This window comes from Aricia agestis, chromosome 12 (assembly GCF_905147365.1).
Source record: "Aricia agestis chromosome 12, ilAriAges1.1, whole genome shotgun sequence".
In the NCBI taxonomy this organism is placed as follows: domain Eukaryota; kingdom Metazoa; phylum Arthropoda; class Insecta; order Lepidoptera; family Lycaenidae; genus Aricia; species Aricia agestis.
This window is the reverse complement of record NC_056417.1, coordinates 13,936,455-13,957,328: the sequence shown is the minus strand read 5'-3', so window position 1 is coordinate 13,957,328 and position 20,874 is coordinate 13,936,455. Positions and strand designations below refer to the sequence as shown.

The window sequence follows — 20,874 nt, the reverse complement described above, 5'->3', positions numbered from 1 at the left end:
TATAAAAAACCTTAGAAAATGAAGAAATATGAAAGGTTTTTTTGACAGGGGGTCAATGACCGCTACGGACAGAATTCGGCAATTTGAGAATAGTAATAACTAATAAGTTGTGTCCGCTAACTTTGTCTGCCATATTGTGACTTTCTATGCGCCAGACAACAAGCAGACATTATTATTACAATGTCTGCTTGTTTTGTCTGGCTGCTTTACATTTAAATTTAAATTAATTGAATCGATATAGATTATGCAGAAACCTTACTGCACTAATCCTGAATTACATAATCAGATAAATTGAAGAGTGTGTGCAGGCCGTAAGGTTATTTGACGACTGATAATATATCAAACATGAGAATAGGAAAATAATTGAATTATATCTATCAATATCTATATATATATATCTATGGACGCTTTACACCACGTCAGTCTGGCCCCGTGGTAAGTACCTGAAGGACTTGTGTTACGGGTACCAGACAACGGAAATATATTTAATACTTTTATACTATACATATATTTAAGATTTTTATTATATCATACACATATTTAATACACATCCATGACCCAGGAACTTTAAAAATTTTTGTTCTATCGGCGGGATTCGAACCCGTGACCCCCTTAAGCTACCAACGTGATTACCCACTGAGCCACAGAGGTCGTCAAATTATTGTTATTATAATTCTATAGTCTATAGGTAAATACCTTATTCCTTAACGTTAGCAGAAGAAAGGCATCGCGCGCCGTTTTGTTTTATTAATTTAAAATTTTATTTTCATACAAGCAGTAAAAATAAACATTTATTAAAATCAATAACATCGTAAAGTTATTAGTACAGGTTCCCTAGAATTTTTTTTATTACTATCAGGCTAATTTTTCGTGAGTAGCAGGTAGATTCATTTTATAGCACAATGTTACTCTTAAAATATATAACTATTAACCTATTCATATACAAAAAAGTCAGCTGGTTAAGGTTCCATTTTAGGGTTCTGTAATCAACAAGTCCTTGTACAGAACCCTAAAACGAAGCTACTCACGAAAAATTTGCTTGATAGGAATAAAAAAATTGTTCTAGTACTATAATATGGACTTGTTTTTTTTTTTTTATTAAATAAGGGGGCAAACGAGCAAACGGGTCACATGATGAAAAGCAACTTCCGTCGCCCATGGACACTCGCAGCATCAGAAGAGCTGCAAGTGCGTTGCCGGCCATTTAAGAGGGAATAGGGTAATAGGGGAGGGTAGGGAAGGGAAGGGAAGGGAATAGGGGAGGGTAGGGAAGGGAATAGGGTAGGGGATTGGGCCTCCGGTAAACTCACTCACTCGGCGAAACACAGCGCAAGCGCTGTTTCACGCCGGTTTTCTGTGAGAACGTGGTATTTTTCCGGTCGAGCCGGCCCATTCGTGCCGAAGCATGGCTCTCCCACGTATAAAACGTTAGACTATAAAACGTAAGAATTGTAGCTATAATGTTACACATTATAACTACAATTGTCTTAAACTATTTTATGATTTGAACCGACATCCAAAAAGAAAAAAGTTTCTATGTTCGGCTGTTAGTTTTTTAAATATGCAAATAGATTTTTACTGTTCCCAAATCGGATCCCACACAAAAGTGATCGAACGAATTAGATTTTCGATTTGCTACAATGTCGATCAATAATCGATTCTATGAATCTAAAAAAAATCGATTCTATGAATCGGCTAAAAAATCGAGAGGCGCGCAAAAAACGTGATGCTGCGTCACGCACGAGCGCTCAGATGTCAAAGACATCGACTGGTAACGTCGTACCGTACAAGATTTTAAGTTGACTCAGGCAACTCAGGGAGGTCGACATAAATTAAAGAAGAAGTAATTTTGACATATACTTTCTGTCATGTGTTTAACTTTGTACGCGTAAAAGGGAACGGCGGGAAAGTAAAGTAGGTCGGTACCACTATTAGTAGGCTAGGTACTTTATATCGCTGAAAATTTTAGTTAAATATCTGTAGGTATATCAAATTTCATCAAAACCCCTTTAATTTTCTTTACATTAGTGCAGATACTGTTTTGTTTTATTTAGTAATACTTTTCAGTTTTTAGGCAGCCCACCTTCGTATCTGTTTGGTATATTTCATATTATATTTTTCTGATGTCATATTATGAGCATTGAGGAACAATATTATATAGGCACTTGTTTAGATAATAATAATAATAATAATATAATATCTATGGACGCTTCACACCACGTCAGTCTGGCCCCGTGCTAAGTACCTAAAGGACTTGTGTTACAGGGACCAGACAACGGAATATATATTTAATACTTTTATAATAGTATAATAAATATGTATAGACATATATTTAAGATTTTTATTATATCATACACACATTTAATACACATCCAGACCCGGGAACATTGAAAACTTTTTGTTCCGTCGGCGGGATTCGAACCCGCGACCCCCGGCTTGAGCTACCAACGCGCTCACCACTGAGCCACAGAGGTCTTCAAATTAGTTCAAAATATAGTATGTTTTAAATACAATGGTTTCTACCTAAAACGTAATATAGAGTTACTGACCTTTTTGTTCTATATTATTCTGCAAAGTAAGTACAATTGCTGTATCCACAAATCATCTATTTATAGATGAAGCATTATTTCTCAGAAATAACACCAATAAACACATTCACACAATTCCCAATTTTCTTTTTTTTTAAATAACTGTCACACGGTCACATATCCAAATCCATTTCTGTTTCACACAAAAGTAGTAATGAGACTAAATGCTACTTATCGCGTAATTATATTTCCAAGATGGCCGCCGGGGTCACAAAAACGTACATAGGGTATGTGGGGGGATCGCGCCGCCTTAAGTTAACTAGCGTGACGTAGGTATGTTACAATGTTACATATTGTGTGCTCATTGGTCTGTGCTAAGTAGATTAAGTATGTGATTAATATTTTATTTTCTTCTGTAATCTGTTGTGATAATCTGAATTTTAGATGTTTAAAATTAGTGATAAAAAATAAGGCTTAAAAGACAGCATAATAATAATTATTATGCTGTCTTTTAAGCCTTTTGAGTTTTGAAGGTTTAGTTTGCCTATAAGATCATGAGCCTAGGCCACCTGTTTATAAACACAGATGTAGATTTGAAACTTATAGTATGAAATTTAGGTGTGCGTTTTAAGCTTATTATGTAAATTCTTTAAAAGTCCTTAGTCAGTGATTCTAACATCAATCATATTCTTTATATATTAAAGTTAGAAGTATATTTGCCGCACGTTAAAAAATATATGATCGATACTGAAAATATCATTAATACTAGAAGTTTCCTGTGACTCTGTATATGCAGAAATTGTCTACAAAAACCGTACATAAATAATTTACAGTCAAACCTATACTTAACTATACGAAGAGTGCAAAGCTTACTTGCAAAAATCTAATGTTTGCTCTTTATTAAATTTGTGTAAACTTATAATATGTGGACAATAAACTAACAATGATAAATGAATAATAAAATATATAATTCATGCCAATTACATTGTGTAGTAATCGTACTGCAAAGAAATAAATTTCAGTCATTGTTTTACTAAACAACAATAATTGCATCTAATTGTATTATGAATATTCAAATATATCCCATAATTAAAACTCCACATTGACAGGGTTCCGTATGAAATTATTTAAATTCAAGGGGTGCGAACGGGACCCTGTTAAGTGTTAGCTATATACAGTTCAAAGAGATTGTGTTGTCTCCAAAATGAATTCCTAATACACAATTATATTACAATTAATGCGGAAGTGTTTGTCTTTTTGTTACTTATTCACGCTTACATCACTGAACTGCGGGGCTAAAATGGTCACATTTAGTAATTCCTCTCAATCAATTCAGCAAATGAATTGTCAAAACTGTCAAACTGATGAATGTCAAATTAGTGCAAATTACTAGACATGAATTGAAGGCAGAGTGACTATTTTGCGATTAAAAAAAAACTAAAGATCACCCAATGGTAGAAATTCGACCTTAGTTTCAACGGCATTAGGACTACTAACTATATTTTGAAAAAAATATTGACTTTATCATATTTTTTTCAACTCTTGTCTCTAGGACTCAGCTGATCTCAGACTGGCCGTGTAAGCATTGTCTAGTATCTAAGATTCAATAAAAAAACTATAATCCATTTTCAATTTGTCACCTTGTTGTCAACAGACTTCAACCATTAATAAAAGAGTATAATTGGTATGTATAGGCTTGTCACTCAAAAATCTGTCATTTTTCTTAGTGTGTGTGTTGTAGTGTGTATAATGTTTTATTTGTTAAAAAAATGTATGACAAAAGCATAATTTCAAAATAATATTAGCTCGATGCACTCCTTCATCATATAAACTATAACTTTGCAAAATTTCATTCACCTACGTTTCCCCATTTTTCGTCAAAAGGGATACAAAGTTTTTCGCTCACGTATTAATATATATATGAATCATATTACTTGTGATTCATAATATGATTCCCCAAAGCGACCATTTTAGCCCCGCCGATCCTGCTGATTGGCATAAAAATTCTTTATATCCTGAGAAATAGTTTGTTTTTATCAAGGAAAAATTGACCAATGTGGTAAGTACTACAAACCAATTTCTGCTCGGTCAATGTTGCGTTCTACATCCAGACCATATAACAAACTTTTTACTATACGGATCCCCTCATGCTCGAGTCCGGCTCACTCTTGGCCGGCTTATAATTGCCCCCTCACGTCTGTTAATTGATATATAAGTAGGCGAGCCGCGAGTATCGAACGCTAATATAGGCGTTTTAGTGCAATTATATCATAACGGTAATGTGCCTTTGTTGCTATTTCATAATGGTGGAGACATTTCTTAATTATTTGAAAAATAGAAAATATGTTTACGTAATACTTTTTTCATGACGCATTATACGTGGAAGAGCCATGCTTCGGCACGAATGAACCGGCTCGACCGGAGAAATACCACGTTCTCACAGAAAACCGGCGCGAAACAGCGCTTGCGCTGTGTTTCGCCGAGTGAGTGAGTTTACCGGAGGCCCAATCCCGTACCCTATTCCCTTCCCCTTCCCTCCCTTATTCCTTTCCCGAACCTCCCCCTATTACCCTATTCCCTCTTAAAAGGCCGGCAATGCACTTGCAGCTCCTCTGATGCTGCGAGTGTCCATGGGCGACGGAAGTTGCTTTCCATCAGGTGACCCGTTTGCTCGTTTGCCCCCTTATTTCATAAAAAAAATTTGAAGTCAAAATAGTTTGGTGGGAGTTCTTAGTAATGTAATTCATGAGAGAACTAAAGTTACTGATGTTGCTTATAGAACTAAACGCTGAAGGTCGGACAATCTAAGTTTAGCAGTGGACTGCGATAGGCTGATGAATGATGATGACTCTTTATTTGAGATATATTACTGTAGTTTGTTTCTTGGAAAAATCCCTAAAACATATTTTTTTACATTTTTTTTACTTGTGTTTTCAGTTGTTTAAACTAGGTATACTTTCGTCACAACTTTACTTAACTTACTTTTTATGCAGATTTTAATTTTTATTAAATTAAAGTTAAGTAACAATTAAAAGAATCTATGTGCGGCAGCTGTAAAAGTTTCCAATTAGTTACTAATTAACCCTACCATGTTATTTTGTCCAACTGAATTCTACAACAGATATTCGCTTTCTTTGTAATTTTTAAGAGATAAATTAAAGTTTTTATGTCGGTGTTGACTGAAACAGCGAAAACACCTTTATGAGTTGGCAATTTAAAAGTGCCAACTATTTATTTTCGCACCCCAAGTAATATTTAGCAGTGCGATAAATAATACTTAGTATTGTCTGCACGTCTTCGATTATTGAAATACACCTTGTATTTTAATAATGGAATTGCTGATTAAAAGTTTATGAGTTTTTATTTTTAAAATTATCGTTGTATATCTATTCTATTATCATATCAAATATTGTTTGTTACGGCGCGTTCAGACGTGCTCGTTTTCTGCTGTAGCATTTGGGAAAACACGCGAGCCGAATCTGCGTGCGTAGAAAACACGCACATCTGAACGCGCCTTTACACTACGCTGCCTAAATTAAACTTGGTATGGAGAATCATTTTCTTAGTTCAGGACTCAAAGTCCTTCCACTCAGAAATAACTAGCAAGTATTTATTGGAAATTTAATGTAAGTATTAGGTATGTAATTTATTTTGCATAGGTACTGTCATGGTTTGTGACAAAAAAGTTCTCGCTACTCACTTGAACCATTAATTAAAATGAAACATGGCCGCCCACGCGACACTAATGAAATTATAATGATTCAATTATCGTGACGTTTCATTTAATTAGCGATATATAAAGATTCAAAAAGGTTAAGACGGTATCGACTTCAATTGAACCGCGAGAAAAAAGAAACATCGGTAGCCGTGTTCGACTAATCCATTCCTTTATGGCGGCCCGACGTCAGTGAATAAAATTCAAATAACTTATACGAGGCGGCCGCCGTACATAGCCGATTAACGAATAGACAAACCGACACTTTTTATTATGAATATGCTTAATGTTTATTCTATGAAGACTTGGAAGCCGCTGCTATATATGGGGATATATCATATTAAGGCCCTAAAAACCACAATCTTGTATGTCACGTGGCGGTTTTTGCAGGCGGGCCGTTTGACAGTAATTTACTGTCAAACGGCGACGATCGCGGAATGCAACGCTGTCAATTACAGTAATTAGACAATAATTGACACTATTATCGATGGTCGTCTCTAATTTTTTGTATAGAATTAAAATGGCCTTTTCGGGGGTTCCGCTGTTTTTTCTTCAATAGCCAATGACGTGACTTTGAGTCAAAAACTTAAATTTATCGACCTAAATGTAGTTTTAAGAGAATAAAATGTAATTTAACATGCTTTAATACGATACCACTTCTAATGAATCCAATACGGTTTTTATTCCTACTGAATAGACCTTATCTAACTCTATATCCATGGGCGTACCCAGGTTCTGGGCCAGGAGCCCATATTGCAAACAAATGGTACAAATTCGTTTCCTGAATTTTTGATTTTTATAGATCATATACTTAGTAGGGACGTCAACATGATCCAGGGGAGGGGCAGCAGCCGCCCCCTGCCCCCACCCTCGGTACGCCCATGTCTATATCCCTTTCGAAATGAGGCTGTAAGGACTTTGGTTTCTACTATTACCTTCCTTATATCTCATAGCAAATATAGGTTGAAAAGGAAAAAAAACATTGTTATAAAAGTTATTTAGCAAAAAAACGCAATAGCAGTAGAAAACGATATTTTTTACATCTACAAACATTTTTCAACGCATATTTTCACGACTCCAAAATGTTATTCAAAACGTCGGTTTCTTCAAACCGATAAACCGAGCGGATATTTTTGCGCAGAAAAAAACCTTTTTTTTTCACAGTGTAGCATTCTGCAAATATCGTCAGTCATATTTTTACATTTCATGTATTACGCTGTCCTAGGAATAACTCTTGGGACGTTGAATAAATTACAGTATAAATGCGGCAGCTGTCGCCGACCGCTAGTCGGCGCGGCGCGGCGGTGGCTGATGCATTTGCATCGCAAAATAAACATTGTGTAATTGATTATTGTGGTCAACTGGTCACCCATCCAGCTGGTGATCGTCCTGCTCGCGCTTAAGGTTAGAAAAATGTACAGTCGATTTTTTACTCTTGAATGAATGAATGACTATTGCTTTTACAAATAAACATAGAAATCCAAATCCTAATACTATTAATCAACTAAATATAACTCTCGTTCTTTCTATATATTAAGGGCAAGGCCTTTGCCCTTGAGCTGCTGCCATTTCTCCATGTCCTCCGCTAGAAATAGGCATTCGATTATAATTAGATTGCGAAGATTCTTATTAGACTTCCCGAATTGGTGTGTACCAATTCGGTACACACCAATTTGGACAGTCTACACAGCCCGCACGTAATCTTTTCGCTTTTGAGATGGCTGCTTACTGCGTGACTGATGGGACGTGTTCAATACTCGAGGACGTGATATTTGGCTATTATATAAGATGAAAAAAAAAATCACTGAGTAAATGTAGCTTAAAATTAAATAATTAATTATCCAACGCATGGACCCCGCGCGCGGAAACACTCTTTGGTGGCGCACGCCGCCGCGCCGGCCGCATAGTATGCCTACTTGCCTAGCCGCGTAATTTACTCAGTGTCTCTTTATTTTTGGGAAATTCGTGAAAAAATTAAGTACCTAATTTTATTACATAATTATAATGAGAATCGAGTACAGACTTACAAAATACTCTCCTTAAGTATTGAACATGTCTCACCAATCATGCTAGATATAGTGCTTAATGTTAAGTGCAAATTATCGCGATGTATTAACAGACATACATATACAATTTCACATGTTCAGTATTAAGTGTATAATTATAAGAACATTGCTATAAACTGATCTATTATGAAATGTCACAATTTGGCCATTAGCGCATCACCATGATATCGGTTGGGTGTTCGCAGTTATTTTACCTATAATAGGACCTTAACGCAACGACATGAGGTTCATTATTAAAAAGTTTAAGGTAAAATTCTTAACGTGATGAAGCTGAAGCCGACGTTGCGCTGAAAAACAATGATTTAAAATCGCAAGTATAAAACGTCACGCCAATATAAGCAATTTATATTCAATCTTTTTGTATACAAAAACTATTTGAATATGTTGTATACCTACATAATATAGAAAACGCACTCATTGAAGCGATAAGTATTATTGGGACTGTCCATTTTTTAAATTGTGCCCATTACAAAAACGATCGTCAGTGATCGTTTTTCTCTATAAAAATTTAAAAAATACCCACTTAGTTACTTATATTTTTAAACAAATATGTTTAACCTTAGTTTGACCTTCAATGACGTTATCACTGGAAGGCATAACGTTAAATAATTATCTTTGCTTCATTTTAAATTCAGTTCATATTAAAAAAAAAAAACTGTGCGAGCAATGTCAAAACTGTCAAAAATATAACCTAAAATTAAAATTTTGTTGTTGTTCTTGTTTTGCCAAAACATTGGCCTCACTCGTTACTATCAATTCTTTACTCCAGAATCAAAGCGCACCGAAGTGCGCAGGCCAAGTTCCAGCAGGGCGCGCGCATAAAAAAATAAAAAATTGTGCATTAGTCATGGATTTTAACATGGTGTTTCCCGCTTGCAAAAATGACTCAGTGAACAGCTCAGGAAGATTTTAAAGTTAGAGAAGATGCTGCTATGCTAGTAAAGTTATTATATTATTATTGTATTGTTGTGAATACCACATTGATGTGAGGATTATTTTTCATAATGTGATACTCATTTGATAGTACTAATCAGAGAAACTAGCTAAATAATGATTATTACTTGCAAGTCGTAGCAATAAACTCGACCAACATTACGTTTTGAACTTTTGGTAACTTGCGTTTGAACAATTATTATAAATAAGCACATAAGATTGAAAAGAAATTTTACCAAACAAATATAAATACGAGGAGGAGACGTAGAGTTTGGAGGTTAGTATTTCTTTACTAATTGAACACCTTGTTGACATTTTACAATGCTCTTTTTTTAATTTTATGTATTCAATTGGCCGCCGATGATGACGTCATAGAACCGAAAACTTATTAAATATTTAAAAAAAACTAGCCAATTAATTTCAAAAATATTTAATTTGCATTCTTATATTATTTTTAAGAAAATGTATTTCCTATTTCAATGAAAAAATATAATATAAAAACATGTTCGTTTTTGACAATGCACATTTGTCGCTATTGGTGTCCTAATCCACTGCAATTTTTGTTGTTAAATTTTGAATGCAGTCTTGTTCTAAATCATCTGAACATAACTGCTTTTATAACTCAATAGTCAATACGTAATTTTTTGTGGGTTAGTACACGAATGCCATACAGCGTCCAATTATAACTTTTCGCTCCAGTAGTTATGTTATATTTTATTCGAAGTGGCTAGAGTGATTTTAAAATATTTTATTTTAATGATTGTGCCTCAGACCAAATAAAAAGTCTCTCTAATAAAAATATTATAAATATGTTGCAGGCTGCAGATGTTGTTAAAAAAATTTCTCACTTTTTTGCTTAAGTATAACTTTTCTAATTTTTAATTTAGGGTAAAAAGTTATAGAAACTAATTTGTAGGAAAAATAATTTGCAACAAATTATTAATTTGAAAAAATTTTTGTAAGACGTATAGTTCCCGAGATATCGCGAAAAAAGTGTTGTCGCCACTTTTTTCAAGATCGGGACCCTACAAACTAGAGATTAAGCTTCTAGTGACCCACATGTCCCAAAAATAAAATTGCGTGTTCTAATAAATTCGGTTCTTAAATTGTAACATTTCAATAGACTATGAGGTATAATGTCACATTGTAAAATTACCTCCATATTTGGATTTGACAACTTTTTGATGATTTCACAAAATGTTCGGCGATCGGCGAACCTAGAGTTGACAATAAAGGTGATCGCAAATTTCTCAGCACGCACGCGCCGATCACGGCACATTTTAGAATTAGTTGTATGAAATGATGTGAAACCTCGCTGCTGACTATTGTGCAATCAGCGGGGCTAAAATGGTCACTTTGAAGAATCTTGATATGAATCATGATATGATTCATTTTTTTTAAATCGCAAAATGCAACTCTGCTTGCAATTCATTTCTGTATTTTTGTACTGATTCGACATTTGTCAGTTTGACAGTTTTGACAATTCATTTGCTGAATTGATTGAGAGGTGGTCACATTTAGCAATTCCTTATTTTAGCCCTGCAGCTTAAGAAGTCATCCGAGTGTTACATGAATCGTGAATCATCTCGCTGAACTAGCTTATTTTATTCAAACTTATCATTACCGAGCTACCGCTATCAATTCTACAGATATTAAGATGTTAATTCCTGTTCCACATCCAGTAATTTACATATGCAAAGCGAATGTTTTCATTAGTCCAATACATAAGATTCGCGATGGACGCCAGTCTAGATATGCTAACTACCTCTATATGTCTTTATCTTAAGCTCGTCAGTCACTTCCGTAAATGGTATTCATAATGTTTTACGATTACGAGTTTTTATTCTGATTTGACTATTGCGACTCCCGTTGACCGCCGGCTCTAAGCATGTTATGAGCACAGACTGCAAAACATTATTGGATATGTATAAATTAAAAAGTATAAAAGTACATTGGGAACTACCAGCAACCTTCACAAACTAGAAGCACTTGAAAAAAAAAACTCGATCAAAAGCAGTCCATCCATTTCCGTCCGTCCGTCCGACAGACAAACAACATCGTCAAACTTTCAAGCCCTCTTTTTAGTCGGGGACGTGAAAAATAAGCTTGAATATTCTCACCGCAGTACGTCTATACTTTATGTGGGTCACACAATCTTTTTAACAGACTTTTTACAATACACCTAAATTACTTCTTAGCAGAATGTCATTCTACAGAAATCTGTAAAAAATAACGTATAATATTTACGTATAGCCAGATGATGAAGTAAGTACTTACCTACTTCATCTTTTGTATAACTTTACAAGGTTTGTTCAAATTATAAGGTAAAAAATGAGTGATTGTCCTTATGTTATAAAAAACTTGAGAGATGTTAAGGGACACGGAACGGAACGAATTTATTCATTTATGTTCAAAAAACCTGTATATATAAACACTCAAAAAATATTTAAAAAACGCCATCTATTGACGCCCAGGTATACTTACTATCAACGCCTTCTGCCCCTAACATGCAGGTACTAATAAAAAAGTATCGAGGTCAAATCATGGTCAAATGTCGTTCTGTCTAGCATTCAGATTTATTACGCCGAACGCGTGATAAGGAACTTCGTTCCAAATGTTAGTTATCTGGTTCTTCCACTCACCTCTTTAAGCATGATTGTATCAAATTATTTTAAGTCGCTGTATGATAATTAAAAAGAGTTCTAAAATACTCAAGGCTCACTTATTTTGAACTAATAGTACAAGTATGCAACAAAAATATTCTGTGAATATTTTTGTTGCATTCGTAAAGCATTTCATTTTATCGCAACATTATTCGTAGCAACACAATAATTGCTGATGTCTTTTGTATTGAAATGTGTGATCGTTGATGTCTTTTGTATGAAAACTAGATGTTGCCCGTTTTTGGAACGGAGTTCCTTATCGCGCGGATACAAAAACAGTATGAACTGTTTTGGAGTGCTAAAAATGTATTTTCTCATAGCTATGCTTAGAAATAGTTTGAAAACAATCATTACAAAATCATTATAATAATAAGATAATCATGATTTTTTAAATTCCGATCATGCATCAATGTCACTTATAAGCATATGATCACGGACCGCTGTTTCTAAACATAATATAACTAAGCTTTAGCATAATTGTCTACTTTCTTTGAAAACGGATTAAAAACAAATAGCAGGAGGAGGAGGTTACGCTTTAACGGTCATTCCTCAGAAATATATCGACTTATCATACTTAGCACATAGCATATTACCACATACATTATTTATTATTTCACTATAACTCTACAATATAAATAGTATACAGTAGACCACCTTTAGAAAGCCCGAATCGAGCGGACGTGTTGGCTTGGTTGATTTCGGATAACTTGTAACTATGTAGTATGCAGTATCACGTCGTCGCGACTAAACTATACAAACTTATACAATTTCTAAAAAACTTTAACATTTTATAACCTATCTAGGATCTTTATACCATTCTTAGGTATCTTATACAATGCCGAATTCGTTCTAGAGCCTAGACCATCTTAATGGGCGCAAGCATATAAAAGCGTCTAAAACTTGGTTTTGTATTCACTAAATTCAAGGATACAGCGGGGTTAAAATGGCCACATTTAGCAAATCCTTTCAATCAATTTATCAAATAAATTATCAAAACTGTCAAACTGACGAATGTTAAATTACTACGAATTGCTAGACATGAATTGTAAGCAGAGTGACCATTTTGCGAGTTAAAGAAATCAATGATATTATGATTCATAATATTATGACTCTCCAAAGCGACCATCTTAGCTCCGCAGCTGTATCTACTGCCTATATTTATACTGTAATAATTGTATAGAATGATTGATAGTTTCTGTGCTCTAATTAATAGCTAATATAACAGTCGAGTACAATAAGGGTTCCTTTCGAATCATTTTTCCGCACGAACGCTCGTGAAAGAATTCATTAATTCACCAAACGAACTCAAATGTAAATAAAAGTTTTATTCCTAATTAATGTCTTGTTGTGCCTCGACGGTACTAATGAATGTGTACTGTGTAGTGAGTATATTATGACCTAAACGGGTAATATGATATATATATTACCCGTTTAGATGTGAGAAAACATGTAGATTGAAGACTCCGGCACCGCACCTGCAGCTCTTGCGCTTTCGTTAATTTTGCGAGTGTCCGTTGGCGACGGTAGTCGCTTTCTATCAGGTGACCCGCTCGTTTGCCCCCTAATTTTATAAAAAAAACAACGTGAATGTTGATCTTCCTTGGATTAACATTCTTGTATCCCGTAAACTTGTATCACTTAGCTCCTTATATAAAGTTTACCTGGCCATTTAGCCGAAACTTTTTCGTTTGCTATGTTATAGAATCGCCGGTCAAAATGTATGGAATTGACATAAGACGAGTCGAACGTCAACGTCATATTGACGAACGCTTATGTCAATTCCATACATTATCATCGGCGATTCTATAACGAAGCGAAAACGAAAAGATTTTGGCACACCCCTGTACTTTTATGAATATAATTAGCCAATTTTTTTTAAATTTAAATAAAGATTAATTTGTCTGTTATTATAACTCACTAGTACTGTACCACGTTTACGTGGGCCGCGGGGTTGCGGTAAAATACTATTCATTTTATAGCAACACATTTGCTGATGTCTTCTCTGTTTTTCTTTCCTATTGTAATTTGTAATAATTAATAATTTTAAACAATGATTGTACTGACATGTCATCTACGATTTATCACACTACCAATTTGTTATTTTAATTATTACTTGGACGAATGTTGACTTCCAATAATATTTAATGATTAATGTTAATTTTGGACAAATAAGAGTTACTTTAAATTTTTACAATAATTATGTATATTTGCATGCTATTTTATAATATAGCTAAAAGTGTTAGACTATAAGAACATCATTACCACCTACTGTATTACACTTTTAGAGCAAATAAATAAATGAATTGAATTGAATTGAATTGAATTGATGGAGTTTGTACTCGTATGAAATGTGTGTTCGTTGATGTCTTTTATGTGCAAACTAGATGTTGCCTGCTGCTGCCCGCAAATCATTGTATAACATTTAAAAACTATTTTATGAGTTTTTTTTAGAGGATTTTATCTATTCTCTAGCACATCTGATTGGTAACCGTCAATATATTATCCGTACAATAGCGCTAGTGAATAGACAAACTCCAGACGAAATACCAGAGAAACCAGGCATAACACGCTAAACGGAAGTAGTTGCTGCAATAATAATAATATCTATGGACGCTTCACATCACGTCAGTCTGGCCCTGTGCTAAGTACCTGAAGGACTTATGTTACCGGTACCAGACAACGGAAATATATTTAATACTTTTATATTATACATATATTTAAGATTTTTATTATATCATACACATATTTAATACACATCCATGACCCAGGAACATCTCCGGCTCGAGCTGCCACTCTTAACCATTGAGCCACAGAGGTCGTCAAGTCGCAGTGGTGCCAACTCAAAATATACGACAACTTTTTATAGATAACCACCGTTCGTGTGACGTGCATGCTTCGCAGACAAAAATATAGTAAGTAAACAAACAAAAGATCAGGAGAAAGTTTAAGCATACCTACTGGACAGAAAGTCAATATTTTAAAGTCTTAATACGGCATTCGTCAACCTATCACGCACTCCGATAGCACCACGGAAAAATAAATGTTCCCTAAAGCTTGGTTCACACGGCACAATCCTGCACGTCGATTGTACTGCAACAAATCATCACACGTCGATTGCAGTACAATCGACGTGTGAATGGTTCTATATACATTGTATGTGCCACGTATTCGTTAAGACGTATACTGCAAAAAACGTGCAGGAAACGTGCAGGATTGTGCCGTGTGAACCAAGCCTAAGTGTACTTGGGCCACGTTACACCTGTACGAAATATTGCTCCGTATTAAAGTACTCGCTTACCTCCTACACCGTTATATCACAATATAAGTGAAACTAGCTGTGTGACCGTTTGCTCGGTATCCGATGAAAATGACATTTTCTAGAAATGATTCCTTTCTAGATCGATTTATCGCCCCCGAAACCCCCTATATACTAAATTTCATGAAAATCGTTGGAGCCGATATAGATATATATATATATATATATATATATATATATATATATATATATATATATATATATATATATATATATACAAGAATTGCTCGTTTAAAGATTTAAGATACAGTACGCCATCTACTTACTAGACCACTCAAATCGAATCGACTATCATGACTCTTGAATGTATGTGTACGATTTGGAACGTCCATGCGGCAAACAACGAGGCATAGAATTTTATAAAAATTTTGACATTTTATACGAAGTTTTGTGCCTTTATTTGTCACTAGATGATGCCCGCAACTCCGTTGCGCCAAAACTCGTTTATCGCGCGGGAACCGTACATTTTTCCGGGACAAAAGTATCCTATGTCCTTTCCCGGGACTCAAGTATCTCCATGCCGAATTTCAGCAAATTCGGTTCAGCGGTTTGGGCGTGAAGAGGTAACAGACAGACAGACAGACAGACAGACACACTTTAGCATTTATAATATTAGTATTAGTATGGATTGGATGGCGTATTTTAATTTTTTTTCCAAATCCATACTGGATTTGGAAAAAAAAATTAAAATACGCTACTGTATGCATTTGTATTGTGTACCTGCCACCTACAGTGTCAGCAAAACGGTTCAAAACACTGTAACTACTTAATTGATTTACGACCTAATTACGAAATGCGATAAAAAATTGTAAAAGTAATTTGCTTAAAATTAAACTTTAAGTAACATTTCTTTTGGTAACATTTAAAAAAGAAATATGCTGTCGTAGATCTGACACGTAACTGTACTAAAGTTCATTCAGAGTTTTAATCGCAGTTTCGTAGTCAACACCCAAGTACCTACTGCAGGGCGCTTATTTAAATTTTAAAGCTACGCCTTCCTCGATTTCGCTTAGCACCTACCTGGCAATACATAGGAATTAGGAAATGGCTCATATTGATACAGCTATGATTGTAGTCAGGATCATCCTTGGGATGCTGTTATACTTAAGGTTGTACTTGTGTAGGTAAGACGTATTAACGTCTAAAGACGTACTAACGTCTGAAGGTAAGACGTATTAACTCTCGCCAAAGACGTTAATATATATAACCAAAAAAAGTTGGTTACTCTCGCCAAGAGTAACAAACTTTTTTTGGTCTGTGCTATATCTCGAAGGGGTAATCGACCTTTTTTTAACTTTAAGTTCAGTGATATATCGCACCAGGAGTTCTGTGCTATATCTCGATTTCTCGAAGGGGTAACCGACTTTTTTTTCAACTATTAGTTCAATGATATTATATCGCGCCAGGAGTGACTAACCTTTTGGGGACTTTAGGTCAGTGCTTTATCTCGTCAGGGGTAATCGACCTTTTTCAAAGCTTTAGTTTAGTGGAACTATATCTTGCCAGGAGTACTCAACTTTTTTTTAACCATCAGTCATATGCTATATCTCACCAGGGATAAGCGACCTTTTTCTGAACTTTATTCCTGAGCTATATCTCGTTAGGAGTAACCAACATTTTTCGGAACTTAAGTCAGTGCTATATTGCGTCAGGGACTCAGGGGTGACCAACATTTTTCGGAATTTAAATCCAGTGCTATACTAACTCGTCATTGGTGACCAACCATTTTCTGAACTTCAGTCCCGTGCTATATCTCGTCGCGTCGGGCGTAACTTGATTAACCTTCAATTTATTGAAGAATTTGACACATAATGTCATAATAATTTTGAATGAATTACATTTGAGTAATTAATGTTCCACTCTGAGTGCTGCAGACAGACACAATATGTCTACTTAATTAATGAAGGTATGCCACAATGTTCATGCTTCTGTATCAATCTTTCCTAAACAATTAGGAAAGATTACATATTTACAAAATTTACGAAAAGTTTGACATAAAATGTACATAGAGCTGATAGCAAAATATTCATTAAATTAAAGCTTAGTAAACTTTAAAATATGTCTCCCACCGTACTCAGAGACATTTAATTATGATTAAGCTTCAATTTAATGAACAGTTTGACAGGTTACGTATGGGGCTTATGTCAAAATTTTGAATTACATAGTTACATTTAAGTAATTAATGTTCCACTCTGAGTGCGACAGCGAGTGCCCGTCATAATTTTCCAATTAGATACCATAATGCGACTCAGTGGCGCTTAATGTCAAATTATTGGCTCTGTGGCTCAGTGGTGAGCGCGTTGGTAGCTCAAGCCGGGGGTCGCCGGTTCGAATCCCGCCGACGGAACAAAAAAGTTTTCAATGTTCCCGGATCTGGATGTGTATTATATATGTGTATGATATAATAAAAATCTTAAATATATGTATAGTATAAAAGTATTAAATATATTTCCGTAGTCTGGTGGTACTTAGCACGGGGCCAGACTGACGTGGTGTGAAGCGTCCATAGATATTATTATTATTATTATTATGCTGAAACTACTTTTCTGTCAGAGTTGGTATCCATTGCACGCATCAAGCGAAAGCACTACTTTTGATATTGCTCGATTGTGCGAAGCGATGTTGTTGTTGAAACATTCAACGTTAAGCATTATGCCGCATAATGCGCTATAATGCTCTTATTGGAAGACACATTAATTTACTAAATAACTATTCTGGTAATGATTAAAATGTATCTGACTTAACTGAGCACTGCTATTTTCTGAGCTTTTTTACCGGTAAATAATACTAGCTTCTGCTTTTTCTGTTAAAATGACCGAAGTCAAAAAAGCTATATTTTTGTTCCTTATATTACCAGTTCACTGTAAAAGTAGCGGCGCTAAAACAGTTGCTAACTGACTTGTATGTTTTTATAAGTAACGCCCGAAATTCATGAATTTGCCCATAGAAAAGTTAAAAAAAATACTATTTTATTATCACTTTATTTTGTTACACCCTTAAACTATTACCTAAGTACGCACAACTTCATTGTGCCAAAATTCGTTTATAGCGCGAGAACCGTACATTTTTCCGGAGTGAAAAGTATCGTGCTATGTCCTTTTCCGGGACTCAAAGTATCTCCGTACCAACAGACAGATAGACTTCTGTATTTATAATATAAGTATGGGTAGTCATACTCGTTATACGTGGAATAAGGGCCACGGTGGAATCTGCGTGTGCCGAATAAACAGTCGGCGAGCGCTGCGGACATTTTTGAGCGACAGCCGGCGACGTCGCGTCACCGACGTAACGAGCTGTCAGACTGATTGGAATGTCGGGACGTCAGAGGACTTAGCAGTAGGGTCGGTTCACATTGCAAAGTGGCGCGACAATGCGACTTTTGAGTGAGGCATTCAAAACTGAAAATTTACTACAAAAAATATACACTAGATTGAATTGATGATACTTGTAGATATTAGGTTGCCTGTTCCATATTCGAATGTGTCATTTTAAAAGTGTCGCCACATGACGTATCATTCGATTTTTACTATGCTGTACTCGGCGAAACATGGCGGTAGCGGTCATTTACTCCCTGTCAAAAACTTGTCATTTTCTATATAAACTGCGATTGGCAATGAAGTGTCAGATGTTATCAATCGTGGCTTTGAATATAAAATAACAAGTTTTTGACAGGGAGTCAATGACATGTAAGTAACAATTTATTTAAACAGCGGTGCGGTCATGTCGTGCGTCGTAATCGTGGAGGCAGTGGCTCCGCAACAGAACACTGAAGACTGACTCACTATGTATACCTTTTATTCAGTATACCATCTTCATACTACAACAAATCGGATGCACACATCATCGTGTTTTCAGATAACATCAGGGAGCAGAAAAATGTGCGTTAAACTCGTCCCCGTGCTACACACCCGAGTTACTTTACTGTTTTGTATTACTACTAGTAATCCCACTACTAGTGAACCTACTAAAACACAGAGATTTACGTAATTGAGAGCATTTTTATAGGCGACAGGTAAATTGATCTCCCGTTGAATATGTCAGTAACGAGCAGTTTTAATTAGCCGATGCCGCTCGTAATTGTTATTCTGATTGACAGATTTATTGATCTTTAGATTGGATGTATGTTCAGTTAGGTTGACATGGGAGATTAATAAATATAGAGTAATTTTAAATATTACAAGCGTACCTGACGGACATCGTCCTGTCTGTGAAGTTTTAAAAGCGTAATTATATTACGTTTTTGACAATTTAAACTTCACTTCTAAGTAAAGAATTCTCAAAGAACAACCAACCTTATTGGCATACCTGTCGTATTTTGGTGTACACCTATAAAACATACGCCAATCGAAAGAGAAGATGTTTACAAACAACAAAATATACTCTTTGACAAAATGTCGTAAATAATATACTTTCTGAGTTATTTCAGTTCGAAAATGTAAAATAAATAACATTTTAGATATATTTAAGATACAACCTGAAATATTTCAAAAAGTATAACATTTACGACATTTTGTCAAAGAGTATTTGTTGTTTGTAATATAATTATTTTCTCTGTCGATTGGCGTATGTTTCATAGGTGTACGCCAAAATACGACTTTTTAGTACTTGAAACTTATTAGGTACGCTCCATACAAAAAGGTTCGAACATGAAATGAGGGGGCAAACGAGCAAACGGGTCACCTGATGGAAAGCAACTTCCGTCGCCCATGGACACTCGCAGCATCAGAAGAGCTACAGGTGCGTTGCCGGCCTTTTAAGAGGGAATAGGGTAATAGGGGAGGGTAGGAATAGGAAGGGAAGGGAAGGGAATAGGGGAGGGTAGGAAAGGGAATAGTGTAGGGGATTGGGCCTCCGGTTTTTTACCCCAAAGTAATTTTACACCAAAGACAGACAGATTATTAATTATTATCTAGTTCGAAAAAAATGTTGTAACAAGGCTTCATGCTGGCATGCTAGACTATCAAATAATTTCATTCATTTTTATTTTTGGTCATCATAACGAAGTAATTTTCTCGTCGTAATGTGTTTTTGATGACTTAATCTTAGCGTATACATTTCTCATTCACATTTAATTGTTAATTTGTTTACATTTCGAACATGCAACGATATAATAATATGTGGTTAGTCAAGTACAAGTTTTGTTCCTGCGGTTTTTTTGCTTCTGCCGGAACTCTCAGACTCCAACCCGTTTTTAGGGTTCCGTATCCAAAAGGTAAAAGCGGGACCCTATCACTCAGACTTCGTTGTCTGTCCGTTTGTCCGTCCGATTCGTCTGCCACCGGACGGTATATCAAGAATTGCGATAGCTAGATATTAAAAATTTTCAAAAATAACAAATAAAGCAGCTAATATAATATAACAACAAATAATAAAACAAAATAAACTCACAGACTTTATAGAATAAAACGGTTTGCCAAGTGACATTCGCAGCTCGACAATTCCTGTGTGTCTAGCATGCGCGTACAACGAGATATCTCACTCTTGAGTAGTTATATATTGTCGATATCGACATAATGTCAAAATAATTTTTTGACATTATGTCTATGAATAATAAAAAATAAGGAAAAGTAACTCCGTCAAAAAACATGCTCCACAATACTTGTCAAAAAAGTGTACCTTAGGTACACATTTCAACACATTTGCAATATTTAGG

General features: G+C 35.2%; 1 long non-coding RNA gene across 1 annotated transcript; it reads right to left on the bottom strand.

Annotated features, from left to right (window-relative positions):
- Positions 1–487: 487 nt before the first annotated feature.
- Positions 488–20,512, bottom strand: LOC121732465. The gene is made up of 3 exons (XR_006036381.1): positions 20,407–20,512; positions 6,972–6,978; positions 488–499 (listed from the first exon to the last, which is right to left on the bottom strand). It is a non-coding gene; the product is annotated as an uncharacterized LOC121732465 (long non-coding RNA).
- Between the last annotated feature and the right edge of the window lie 362 nt (positions 20,513–20,874).